At 36.9% G+C, this 14,256-nt stretch overlaps 1 protein-coding gene across 3 annotated transcripts in view; it reads left to right on the plus strand.

The window, feature by feature from the left end:
* Nucleotides 1–14,256, plus strand: part of gse1b (Gse1 coiled-coil protein b) — a 272,652-nt gene that overhangs the window by 227,538 nt on the left and 30,858 nt on the right. The gene's annotated exons all lie outside the window — the stretch shown is intronic.

Consider the following 14,256-nt stretch of genomic DNA (forward strand, 5'->3'; position numbering starts at 1 on the left):
TTGTATGGAGAGAGAATTGTGTCTTTATTACATACGAGAAAATAAATGATCTGAGAGAAAAAAAAAAGTTTGAGAGAAAAAGTTTTCATACCAATAGCAAAAAAAATAATATTTGAGACTAAAAAAAGTTTTGAGAGAAAGTATTTTCTCATAGAACATAAACAAATATAAATTTGAATTTTTAAAAATTATTTCTGAGAAAAAAAATCTCTCTCAAAATACTTTGAAAAAAACTCTCAAATATATATATTTTGCTATCAGTGTGAAAACATTTTCTCAAAAAAAAGAAAGAAGTGTTTCTCTCAAAACGCTTTTCTTTGCTCTCGATGCAATTTCTTGCTCTCGTGTCAGGATTCTGCTTTCACTGTGAAAATTGTGTCATGGGCGGGGCCACGTTCCTATTGGCCAGTCGGGTGAGCATCGTCTTGTCTTGGGAGTCGAACTGAATCATTATACCAATAATCATTCACCGGCATAAATGCCGCCTCTGCCTTAGTTGAGCACGGACACTCCAATGTTTGGGTAAGATGATTCACGGTGATCTTAGATGATCACGGACGTATTGCCTGCGATAATTAATGCGATATTGCTCAGCTTGTCAGTGTCAGTGAACTACGGCTCTGTGTTAATGCCGCTTCATCTGAAAGCAGGAGATGGCGATCAGGAGATGGCGATCAGCGGATGTCGGGCGGGTGCGGCTTTGAAATCTGGTCAAAAAACTTTGGTGCGGATGATGAGTTATGAACTAATACCCCATTCGCGTATCTCTATTGATAACAACATTGAACACTACACAAATATTAATTTTATTCAAACTAAGTTGTCCTATAACAGACGAACGTCACATTTGACTCACGTCATAACCGTCATCACCAATTCTGAAACCGGCACACTCCTAGTAAATACATTTAAATTTGGGCTATGCCGGAAATCCTGACAAACACAGTGGCTGAGTAGAAGTTTTGTATTCTGTTTTACGATTTGGTCACCCGATTTTCCACAAATTTAACAATACTTCTAATCCAAATTCACTCACATTTTAAAGTCCCCCTGTAGTCAATCATTTTATCCCTTAAAACTCACCTTTGATCACCAAAATCACATATTTATATATATAAAACAAATTTCCTTCATGCCTTAAAATAGCTTGAATGTAACACTACACCCTTACCTCATTTAGTACACGTGGTTCTATGAATATGCACATTAGCCCCGCCTCCACTAACACACTCGTCCACTCGTTGACGATCACACGTTTCTTCGAAGTGGCCGCTTTTAGGACAGCGGTAGGCTTTTCTTTGACTGTTAGCATTTTTAAGACTGTCTTTTTGGGCTCACCATCTTCTAACATTACGCTCTGACACCGTATTTCTTGGCTGCTTAATGACAGTTGTTTGATGACTCATATTGATGTTTGATGACTCGTATTTACATGGCACTCCCTATTGAGGTCTGATGAAGGACCTGCGCCTGGACACGACGACAACGCAGTCCTGAAGTGTCAACTAGTCTCTCCCCTGTGAAGGCCTCCTTCCCTTCCCTTTACCTCTGTACAGATAAAACGCTGTCGGGATAATTCCGGTTCACGTGGTTACGTGGAAGCGATACAAATTCAGTATTATAAATTTTTCAAGGCTTGTACCTTGGAACCTATTTCATGGTTTGCGTTCTCGAGCCACCAGGCTCTGTTTTGTGCAAATGAGCGGCCGGATCGCATCGTTTTCTGTTTAAGGCATTTTTAATGTTATTGTTGTCGCCCCGATAAGAACATTTATTATTTCCTTCAGCTGTGACACTTCAGATGTGCACTTTTTGCCATGATGGTTTTGAATTGCTTGAAATATGTTTGGAATTTGGAATCACTTCGAAAAGGAAACTTCAGTTAAGTGCAACGTGTAGCGCAAATCTGTCATATATAGGCTACATAAAATTATAATGAACAGAGTTACACCGACCTTAATGACTAGCACAGTTCGCTTGTGCATTCGCAGCCTTTTGTTTTGTGCAATTGTAAGTTGTAATATTCATGGGTGTCAGTTTGGTTTGAAATGTGCTGGGGACAGAGACGCATTCGGAAGTGCATTTTCAGAAGTGCTGGGTACAATGACGCATTCATTTATTTTTTCTCTTTCGCGCAGGTCATGTTTTGAAAGACGATGTCCTGTAGCTTACTAATGTAAATAAATTAAAATGTTTAATAAAAAAGCGTTGCTAACACAGTGCTAAATCATAAATCAGTTACTAATATTACTTTTATTTTGTGCATATATATCTAATAGTTAAGTTAATTAACATAGTAAAGCACCTACTGGTGATCAACTTTAACTTCAACACATGCAGCTCAAACAGCAATGCATGACATTAATAACTAATGATCAGGAATGTCATGGTAAATGGAATGGTAAATGGACTGCATTTATATAGCGCTTTCACAGACCCAATGGCCACCAAAGCGCTTTACAACATTGCCTCACATTCACCCATTCACTCACTCATTCATACACCGACGGCGGTGTCAGCCATGCAAGGCGATCCAGCTCGTCGGGAGCAGCTGGGGTTAGGTGTCTTGCTCATGGACACCTCGACACTTGGTCAGGTGGAACCGGGGATTGAACCACCAACCTTCCGGTTTGTAGACAATCTACATGAACCACTGAGCCACTGCCGCCCCATTTTATGCATAACATTATTGTAACAGAGACAGGGGAGCCACAAAGAGGCCCCAACAGCGGCACCACTGCTCTGAATGTACCGGCAGATGGAGGCGAAAAAAAAATGAGAAACTATTGTAATAAAACATTGTGAATTCTTTGGGTTTAGTTGCCGTACAGCGTATAATCATGGGAAGAGCGCATCCACAACACATTCTTACTACGTAACTTAGTTCAAATTCACTTGTGCATTTGCGTTATTTTGTGCAGATATAAGTTGTAATATTATGTTTATGTTTTCTAAATGTTTGATAAATCTCATATAACAAAGCGCAGTTTCCCCGTATTCATTCAACTCTTCAGAATCAGCGCACACAGCTCAGTGCTGTTTTTTTTTTAAAGAGTAGCTAATGTTTATTTTAGATGTTTCTGCATTGATGCATTGTTAATAATAAATAGCACTTTTATTTTTCTCTTATTATTTTACGATTATTTTCACCAACAATATAGTGTAATTATAATAATTACATTTTTGTTAATTTTTGTCCATGCATAGCCTATTCCATTTTATTTATGGCACATGCTTTTTGATTCTTTAAATGCAAGTAATGTTGTCCAATGACTTGTTTGCATTATTTAGAAATAATTTTATTTCTTTGTAAGGCAATATATTTTAAATGTTAGCTAGATTATCTTCATTACCTGTCTAGTGTATGTTTATGCTGAAACATAGGCTAATTAAATAATGGTTTGTTTTTTAAACATCTGTTGCGTGTCTTGAGTTGACTTGCATAATTTATGTTTTGCGCTTCCAAATTTTCATTAGGGGAACATTGATGTACCTACCTGTAATTTTCATGGTGTATTGTAGGATTTTATTGCAGGATTAATAAACCACTGTGCTATAATATTTATTTAACTGTTTTGTATTCAGTGTTTAACTTGCGTTTTACATAGTTGTTTAATGGCAGATTTTTTTTAATGAATCTTTTGCTTTATGTCTATCAGGTTAAAGGACAAAAATTAAATAACATGATTAAATTAGATTTCACAAAGAGATATAACAATAGCACACCACCCCCATCACCACTTGGATAGATGAGTTTACAGTCACAGCTCTCTCATTTGAATGGGATCTCCCAAGTTTGCATTTATGTTGGATGGGTTTTAGTGATGATGATCATAGGTTATAAATGCTGTCTGCTGAGACCTCCATCTTAACCTGCTGTCTTTGTGAATATTTGTCTTAACTGTTTAAGGAAGTATCCAGTTTGGACCAGATCCTGACCTTCTATGTTACTGTGTGCCCACAGAGAGTGGCGCTTTCTACAGATATGTTAATTACAGATATGTCTGTGTACAAACGGATGGTGTTTGTTTATGTAGCTTGAGGAAGGTACATGCTGTACATACTGTTCACATGCACACGAATGTACACACACTCTACATTCTCTACATGGTGCTCGGCTGTGTTTGCAGACAGCGTCTCAGCAGGGAAGCAGTCTTTAACACTCTGACAGAATCTGTGATATACCACATGTTTCCTGTCTTCTGCCTGTCCTCTAGTGTGAGTGTTCTCCAGCAGACCCAGGAAGAGTTCTCCAGGGAGGTAACACTTTGGGGTGGATGGCTCCAACACCCTGCTGTGAAGAATTTCTAGTTGTGAACACTCTGGACGTTAATGTGATGTACCCTATAGGTGTTGTGTGTAATACTCTGGATTTACTAGACTTCAGTCAAAGCCTGTCTGTTTTGGGTTTTTTTGTCCCTCTTTGGATGTTGCCATATCTCTGTGCACTCTCTTTCTTGTTCTGTGCGTTATTTGGATTTTGACCGTTTGTGGCTTCTACAGTTGGTCTTTAGATTTGACGAAATGAGTGAGATTTATGACAGTTTTATTTGAAACACTCAGACTTGATTGAATAAGATATCATAAAAAAACACACCTTTGCTCTCATAGTTATATCCAGTGACACATCACATGAAAAACTAACTCTGGTTGGTCGCTTTAAGTGTTGACAAGAGTCTTATGTGAGTGGTTCTTGGTCAGAATAAGCTGCAGTGTTGAGATGTTATTCTGATACTCAGCCCTCAGCTAGCTGTGTTCTGTCACCTGTGTTAACTCTGCCCTCTGTTTTTCTTTCTCATTATGTCTGTCTCTGTGGCCCGTGTGTGGGTGGCGTTTAAAAACAGATAGATGATGCACACTATGATTAGGTCACTCGCACTGTTAAAAACAGCTCTATAAACGCCTCTGCCCAGTGTCTGTCCTATTTGTCTCCAGTCCAGACAGCTGTAGGCCGCAGGAGCTTACAGACTAGATGGGTGATCTGAATGATGGCAGTGTAGGCTGATGTCCAATTTCCCAAAACTTTCATTCATTTCATCTATTTATTTTAGAGGCAAGAGCATGTGTACATGAACATGCAGTTTACGCAATAAAATGTTCAGTTAAAAAGCACATTATACTTTCGAGGACAAAACTAATGAATAAATAAGTGTGAATGAATGTGAAATAAAAATGTATTCTGCACAAACTAAATGGTAAATAAATACCTAAATAAATTAGTGATGGGCCGAAACCGAAATTAAAGTTTACATTTAGATGAAAACCAAAGCTGAAAATTAAATTTATTTAATAATCAATTAATCAAAATTATTGAACAACCAATAAAATAAAAACTGAGTTGTATACAAACATTTTACATTTTATTTAATTTTTATTTCAATTTATTTAATAATGTACTTGTGTTTTTATTAAATTATTAATAATCATTTATTGCATTTATTGTTTTAAATACGTTTTACAGTGTACATTTGTATTTATGCATTTATGTATGTATGTATTCATTTATTCATTTTTCAGTTATTTTTATCTGTATTTCAGTATGATAATAAGCGGGTGGTCTGTTTAATCCTATTGTAATGCTCAAAATTAGTGGTCGACTGATAATGATTTTTTTGATGGCCGATGTCGATATCTGACTTTGAGAGCAGGGTGGCTGATGGTCGATATAAATCTCAGACTAATTTAAAGATAAACAGTAAAATAAACAGACATAAACTTTCTGTAATCCTATTTGTATTTTTCTCAAATAGAGAAATAAAATAAAATAAAAAAAGGAAAATATATATAAAAAGGAAGTATGCAAGTTTGTACATGCTGGGAATCATAATTTTTCAAATAAAGACAAGGTAACACTCATTTTACATACAGTACATGCATGTCCCTGGCATCTCCAGTGACAGCTGAACTCTCCTGTCCTCATTCAGATCGCACGACCGTTACGCACAGAGTACACACGTTTTTATGCAGTCTACAAATGCACATTTTAGAAGATTTCACAGCTGAATTCAACTTAGTCTGCAATGTTAGTGAAATTAAATGTTTATTAGATATTCAAAGACTTGATTTAATGATATAAATGTGTATTTGCTGTAGGTCTGGGCGATATACAAAAAAAAAAAAAAACATTTTAAAAAAATTGACAATTCTTATTTTTTTTCCAGAATGTCGCAGTGACTGCAAACTAGCATACGCACTAGTTACGCACAGAGTACACACGTTTTTATGCAGTCTACAAATGCACATTTTAAAAGTTTTCACAGCTGAATTCAACTTAGTCTGCAATGTTAGTGAAATTAAATGTTTATTAGATATTCAAAGACTTGATTTAATGATATAAATGTGTATTTGCTGTAGGTCTGGGCGATATACAAAAAAAAAAAAAAACATTTTAAAAAAATTGACAATTCTTATTTCTTTTTCCAGAATGTCGCAGTGACTGCAAACTAGCATTCAGATCTGCCTCCATTCAGTTAGCAATGCCCAAATTCCTACGAACCAATCAATTCCAGAGGTCGACATCAAGTCCCGCCCTGTATTTTTTCCTCATTCCAGAAGCCGTTTCACTAGGATATACGTTCAGTTTCATGCTGACTTTAAAATCACATTACATTCTAACATTGAAAAACATTGTTATACGTAGTTGATGTTCGACGCGCATGCGCGGAATAGGATGTTTTTAACACGCATGTATTAATCTCGTATTTAATGTAATTTAAACTGTAATGCCGAGTTAAAGATAGAATAAATAGATACAAATTGTTGTTTCATTAGACACTACTAGCTATAGAGTATTTAAAATGTATTTAAGCAATGAGGGCATAGTGTTTTGAATAGCCTATAAACCTATGTATTATTATTATTATTATTATTATTATTGTTTGTTTAATTTGGTCCTTTATGAATACAAATAGACTGCAAATATCTATAACTATTGTCTTTATTTTTCCCACTCATAGTCTGTCTTATATAGTCTTCTTTGTTATTTGTTTAATATTTCTGTAATGTAGCATTTATTCGTTCATGAATTAATCAAATATATAATTTTTCTCTCTCACTCACTGTGCTATAGCCTACATGACAGATTAAGAGTTATATTAAAATATGTGGGACGTCTTTTTTTATACCATAAGAGATTTAATAAATGAAGATGACAAGAAGAAAAAGAAGAAAAACTATCTTATGTCTGTCTGGCATCCGATCTGTTAAAACATCGCAATGTCCAACAAATTCACAAACTGTTGGGGACAATGTCAGGTAATAATATTAATACAATGAAAACAATTATATTTTTTATGCAAATGAAATCCCTAGATAGATCAACGTTCTAATGAATAAAGGAATTTGTACATATTCATATAGCGTTGAATGCTCTTACAAATAGTTATTATAAGTTGATAACAAGTGATATAGGCCTAGCTTATTAATTAGCCTACATTACTTTGCATGAAAATAGCGCATTATCAAGAGAGAGCTCAATCTCTGTCTAGGCAGACTTTTTCCTTCTAAATATTTTGAAGTTGAGTGTATGGCCTACAGTTAAACCTATGATCTCCAGTTTTTTTTTGTGTGTGTGTGTTTTAGACAATTATGAAAAGCAACTATAATGAATAAACATTTATTTGACTTGACTGTGGGGTGCCGCGTTATTAGTCATGTGAACCCGTCTTTTCTTTAATTTTAATTTTAATTTTTATTGATGAGAATGTTTATCTTAGCTATTAGAGAAATATAAAAATCGAAATGGAATGGCATTACGTATATGGGAAATTACATGATGGATAAAAACAGACAAAAAGAGATAAGTTTTTAAACTCAACTAACTCTGTAAGAGTGATGGATATCCTAATAATCATAGTGCAACTTCTGCATATCTATCATGTTACACTGCTTCGTGTAAACTTATGGATTACATTAGATTAATACTATAATGGATGATAATAGCACTAATTTGGGCAGTGTCGTTGGAGATAAAATAGGATACAAAATGCATATCCAGTATTGCAAATCTTTGAAGCTGCCAGTAGGGAGAAAAACATGTTATGGGCCATAATGTAAAAGCTTTAATGTTTAAATTCATCCACTATAGCCATTATTATGGAATATGTCATACAGATTTTCTAAAATAATATAATTTCTGGATAATGTAATAGGTAATCGCGCCCGTGCGTATTTAAAACTTTCATGATGTAATCGAAACCTACTACAGCGCATGCTTGTTAAAACGTCAACTACGTATTTGATATCAATGACGTCATCGCGCTATAGGCTGCAGGGAGGACTTCTTGGACACATCGGCCATCTAGAAAAGCTTATCGGCCGATGCTGATAATTAGAAAATCGGTCAACCACTACTCAAAATTTGATTACAAATGCAAGATAACCATTTATTTCTGAGATGATAATTGGATGCAACCTGATGTCAAATGTTTATGGTTGCATACTAGAAACTATTGGGGGGAAAATAGCAGTATGCAGTACTCTAGTAGTACACAGCCGATCTGTCTCTTTCACAGCAGGTGTCTGTGTGTGATTAATTAGCTGCTCCTTGTGGACTTGGATATTAAAGGGCTCATCCTTTATCCAGAGGAGACAGAGACACAGAAGTATAGGGGAGGAGTGAGTCTCTAGTTGTGGTTGTGGTAATTCATTCAATCCTGTCCAAACAACATTTGCTTTTTGTCCCCGTACCAAAAGTGTCATGTATATTATTAATTTATATTTATATCTTTGTATATTATTTTATATATATAAAATAGAATATTTCATAGAATATTATGACAAAATATAAAAACGACTGTTTGTTTGTGCTGTTTATTTTTATGCTTCATTATAGTATTGTGTCTCATTTCAAAACTCTACTGGAATCAATTGAGAGTTGGGTCTCTTGTGCACTGTTTGTGTGACGTGTGAAGTTGCTGCCTTTTGTAGAGTGCTTAGAATCAGGCTTCTATCTCATTGAGATGAGAACCGCCGTGATATCTGCGGTTTCATGGAATGAAGCATGTGAGCGCACCACAAAACAATCACGTGTGTGTGTTTGTGTGTGTGGGGTAGCATATGGACTAAGGCGTGTTGAGTTCTGCTCTCACACCAGGTGTGAAATGGGCTGTTTAATTAACTGCTGATGCTGTTCTAATGCAGCCTGAAATGTATGTGTGTGTGTGTGTGGTCAGTGTGAGGCAGAGGTGGGTTAATAGACGAACCCTCAGAGAGAAGAGATGCACATTAATCACACCGACACACACTCTCTCTCTTTGCAGTGTGAAATCTGTTCATTTCAGTGGCATTCCGAGCGTGACAGGAAGTGTTGGAAGCTCTCGGCCATACATGGGCACGGCTTCCTTTGAGAGCAGCTTGCACAGACGCATTGCACTGAATACATTTGAATATCATTAGCATCTCATAAAGCACACCAGTTTGACTCAGATGGTGTGTGTTTCAATAAGAGGCCCATCTGCCTGCGTGTGTGTGTGTGTTTCAGTTGAAAGAAAAGGCACCAATAAAACCTACTTGAGAGAGACCTGATGTCTGTCTCTCACACACATACACACACTCTTGTGATGATATTTGGTGCAGTAATTTAGCACTGATGCTGTAAAGACATACCAAATATGAATGCATGTATGACAGATCCACACTCACAAGAGCTGGAGAATGAGGAGGAGGATGATGATGTTTGATGGATGAGCGCGTGCCGGATTGAATAAAAGAGAAGAAATCTGTAAGGGGGTGATGGTGGGGTGGGATGGATCTCGCTGCACATGTGCCTGCAGTCCTGCTGAATTATTCACACTGTCCTGTCACTGTGTCACCATGGGAGAAACAAATGAGAAGACAGTGAGAAACGGCAGCAGATGAGCAGCTGATCAGTGATGACCACAGGCGTTACTGAACTCCTGAACTGCTTATATAGGTATCATAGACATCACACTCCTGACATGAAGGCTGCCTCATTCCATGCCTCATTTTGGCAAAATTCCAAGGAGAATGGCAGAATGGTGGAGAAGGCAAATACCATAATACACTGCACTAAGCTCTGTGAAAAACATTAATCCAAGATGTTAGATGAAGCCAGCGATAAATTGATTATAAATGTACAATTACGCATTCAATGCTGAAATATATCGATTAAAATAAAAAAAGTTTAAAACTGCTTATAGATTGTCACGCCATTCCGGTATACCAGTCCTACAGTAGTATTGCAATGCTAAAGCTTTAAAATGGTAGTAGTATTGTTACAGTAAGTAATGTTGTATTTGTGGCAGTAACACTATTTAAAACTTTACTTTGAACACTATGTCTGCAAAAAACATTACAAGAGAGTCTTTTTGGGCGCTGTTGCTTTCCTGCTGTGCCCTGTGTTGTAAATGCTGTGTGGATTTCGCGCCTTATTTGGTATTGAGTGTTTTCTGACACTTCAGTTCAAACACACGTCTGATTCCAGTTCATTTGATGAGATGTTGCATGCCTTTGTTCATGGTGCAATTCATCAAAACTAAGCTCGCCTCAAATATCACTTTTCAACATCATAATATCTTAATATAAGAATCTATTCTCTCGCTTCGTCCTTTGCTCACTTGACCACTAACAGGTGTAATGGTTAGTTTCTACCATCTTTGCGATAATGAATGTAATTCCATTCATCATCATGGCAGCATTTGCACTCGGTTCATATCAGTCATTTCAATCATTTTAATGTGATTTTTAACATTATTAATTAATTATATGTTTTAATATTCATTCTGTCCTCCAGTCAAAGTCGCAAACTGCAGAATATGGGGGCAAAAAAGCTCCTGTCTTGTTTTTTATATTTATATTAGCAATGTGACACGAGCAAGAGTGCTGTTTTTCCGAATATCAGCACGATTGCAAATGTGATAAATGTGATTTTAAATGCCCCTTAAACCAAAAGTTAATATTAAATGTTAACTGACATTTTAGATTTACATATTAAATGACATTTTAGACACAACATTGACAATATTGAAGTTTTTGCTCTATTTCACCAGTTAAAATAGTTAACCAATCAGGACTGTTGTGCTTCTCTGAGCAACACACAACTGTGTTTTTGAACGAATAAATGATTCAGTGAGCCATTCATAAAAACAGTCAGGCCCTGTCCCAAATGGCACATTCATATACACATTCGGTCTTGTGGACTTACAATGGTTATCGCGTGCATGTGTCTAAGTCCATGAGATCGTATGGTGTCCCATTTGTCATTAGAAGGGTGCTCGTGAGCGCCCCCTTTGCGGTCGATATGTGCCCTCACTGCGCACTTTTGCTGAGCCAGCACTGATTCGAGTTCCGCAGCAGACTTCTTCCTGACAGTCAAAGCGCCTTTACGACACAAAAGTGCAGACTCGTAGGAAGTCTGATTCTGTAAATGGCTGATTCATTCAGGAACGAAGCAGGCCCTGTCCCAAATGGCACCCTGCCTGCTTCATTCCTGAATGAATCAGCCATTTTGAATGAATAAGTTGAATGACTGAATCAGTGACCCAATCATTAATATTTGCCTCCACCTACTGGCGGTTTTAGTTTCCCATTTAAAAGTAGGCCTATTATTATTATTTTCTTCTTTTTTTTTTCTTTTTTTTTACAACATTTCATATTTCTATAATTCTGAATTTTATATTTAAAACATTATTCTCATAACATTATTTATGCAATTGTAATTGCTGTGTGAAATGCATTAATACCACCTTTGAGCAGGATTAAACTGTCAGTGTAAATACATCTAAATGTCACTTCAGATTCAGCTTCTGTGCCACTTCTGCAGTGCTAAGATTGATATTGTTTACACTTTTCATTTTTTTGGTAATAGCCAGTTGTTCATTCTCATTAATAAAGAGGGGCAAAATTCAGAGGAAAATTTGGTCTGTTTTCATTTACATCTATAAAAAATGTGGTTCATTTTGTAGATTTGAATTATGAATTAACACAATACTGCACGGTATTGTGATACCATTTGGTATCATGATACTTTAGCTGATATAGTATCATAACGTGTTTATGGTATCATGAGCAGTCTAATACACAGCCCTATCAAAAAGCGAGACGGTTTGTTGTTTTTATAAGATAAAGTTCAAGTGAACCAAAAATGTAATTTTTCATTTAAAAAAAATCATGTATTTGTTCCTGTTATTCAGTAAGGCTCATTAAAAGGTATTTTTTAAAAGATGGTTTTATCCTGTTTATTGCTATTTGGCACTAATACAACCTAGAGCTGCTTGATTCAGGATAAATAGAGAATCACATTTTATTTTTTTAAATAGAGATCACGATTCTCCCACGATTCTAAATAGACAACTAAACAAAATAACATAGCCTACAATAGCTGTTTCACTATACGTCAACTGCTTTCCCTGGCTCAGGGGCAGCAGCAGTGCAGATCTTAAAGGGGGGGTGAAACACTCAGTTTCAGTCAATCTCATGTTAATCTTGAGTACCTATAGAGTAGTATTGCATCCTTCATATCTCCAAAAAGTCTTTAGTTTTATTATATTTCTATAGGCGTGCCGTGTGGGCGGTGCTTGCGCGCCGATAGCTAACAACACACAGACATTTGAAGCAGTTTTACTCACCGCCTGCGGTTCCAACGCACGACCGTGAACCTTTATCGTTGGGACTGCTCCATCCTTAAGCATTAGACGATCTGCAAATCCGGCGTCGAACTGGGCCTTGTTTATAAAACCTGTGCAGCGCTGCCGATGATTTCCTGTTGAAGCGCGTTGATGTGCGCGGTCTCGCTCTCCTCTGATCGACGTGTGCGCGGGCGCGCTTTTCCGAGAGAAATGCTCATAAGGAGTTCCACTCTCGTCTACGTCATTAGATCTAATGTTCCGCTGTAATCGTACTTGTCAAAGCTTTGATTGGCATTGGCGAATCGTTGGCATTTTGGAATAAGATTGCTTGGGTGTTTGAATCGAGATTGTGATCTTTCAACAATTAATTGTGCTCCTCTTATGCAACCTCTTAACCTCTTTCAAAATAACCAGTTGCAGCCCTTTTTCAGTCAGGAATGTGATGCTACATGAGTAATGGATACTGGTTTTTGGAACAGAAGTGTGTGTGTGTGTCCATGTGCGTGTGTGTACACGCGCAATAATCAGCTTGTGTTAAATGACTGAACAAGACAGGAGGAGACGCTCAGGTCTTTACTGGGACTCAGCTGCTAATTGCTGTTGTGGACTCACTCTCTCTCACTCTCATACTCTCCCTCTCTTTCTTTCTCTCTCTGCCTGCATGCATGTTTAATGGTGTGCAGCTGTAATTACTGCAGCAAGCGTCTCTTCACCTCCGCTCACCTTTGCTCCTCCTTTGCTGTTGACAGAAACCTTTGTGGCGTCTTTCTTAAAAGCTTTCTGCAGAGAACACCAGCTCCTAATGGCTTGTCCCAAGACAGGCCTGTGCCATGAATGTCTTGACATTTGAATGAGTATGGCTGAGATGACTGAAAACGGGTTCTTATTCCGATTATTATCCGGCTTAATTTTTAAGACAATATCAGATCCAAACCTTTGAATGAGTATTTTTCTGCCAATGCGAGTGAGTTCACGTTGTTTATTGCGTACACTATTGGCCGCCGCTGGTCATGTGTGTGATGCGTGTGATGCTGGCCAATAGTGAGCCTTCGTTCTGACGTTGCGCTGCGCTGTTACACTACGTGAACTCACGTCAGAGGCCCACACAGAAGAAAATGAATAGTTGAATAAAGTCGTTGTTTTTATTTGTTTTTTTGTGCACAAAAGTATTCTTGTCGCTTGATAAACTAACTTTCTGGGCCGACAAGTTTGAGGGTGAGTAATTACTGACAGAATTTTCATTTTTGGGTGAACTACCCCTTTAAGGCTTGTGAGATTTAATGTACCATAGTTTCCACACCTTGTCAAAATTGATTGCTGAGAGAAAAAATAAAAACTGCATTGGTGTATGTCACATTTTATTATTCCTTCTGGAAATAATGTAAAATGCTGGTAAATAAAAGGAAACGTTGTAAAACAGTATAAACACTGAAATCAAACATGTTGTCACGTTCTGTTGTTGTTTTCATTGGTTGTCATGGCAATTCATTGGTTTATTGATTATATCACTCCTGATTCATTTCAGTTCATTATCTGGTGTGTATATATTGACCTTAGTTTTCTCAGTTAATTGTCTAGTGTTGTATGTGCCTTAACACTGTTTTGTTTGTTTCTCTTGTTGGATATCGTTATTTTGTTTTATTTAATAAATGTTTATGCTGCATTTAGA

Source organism: Abramis brama (genome assembly GCF_963993115.1).
Source record: "Abramis brama genome assembly, chromosome: 9".
Classification (NCBI taxonomy): domain Eukaryota; kingdom Metazoa; phylum Chordata; class Actinopteri; order Cypriniformes; family Leuciscidae; genus Abramis; species Abramis brama.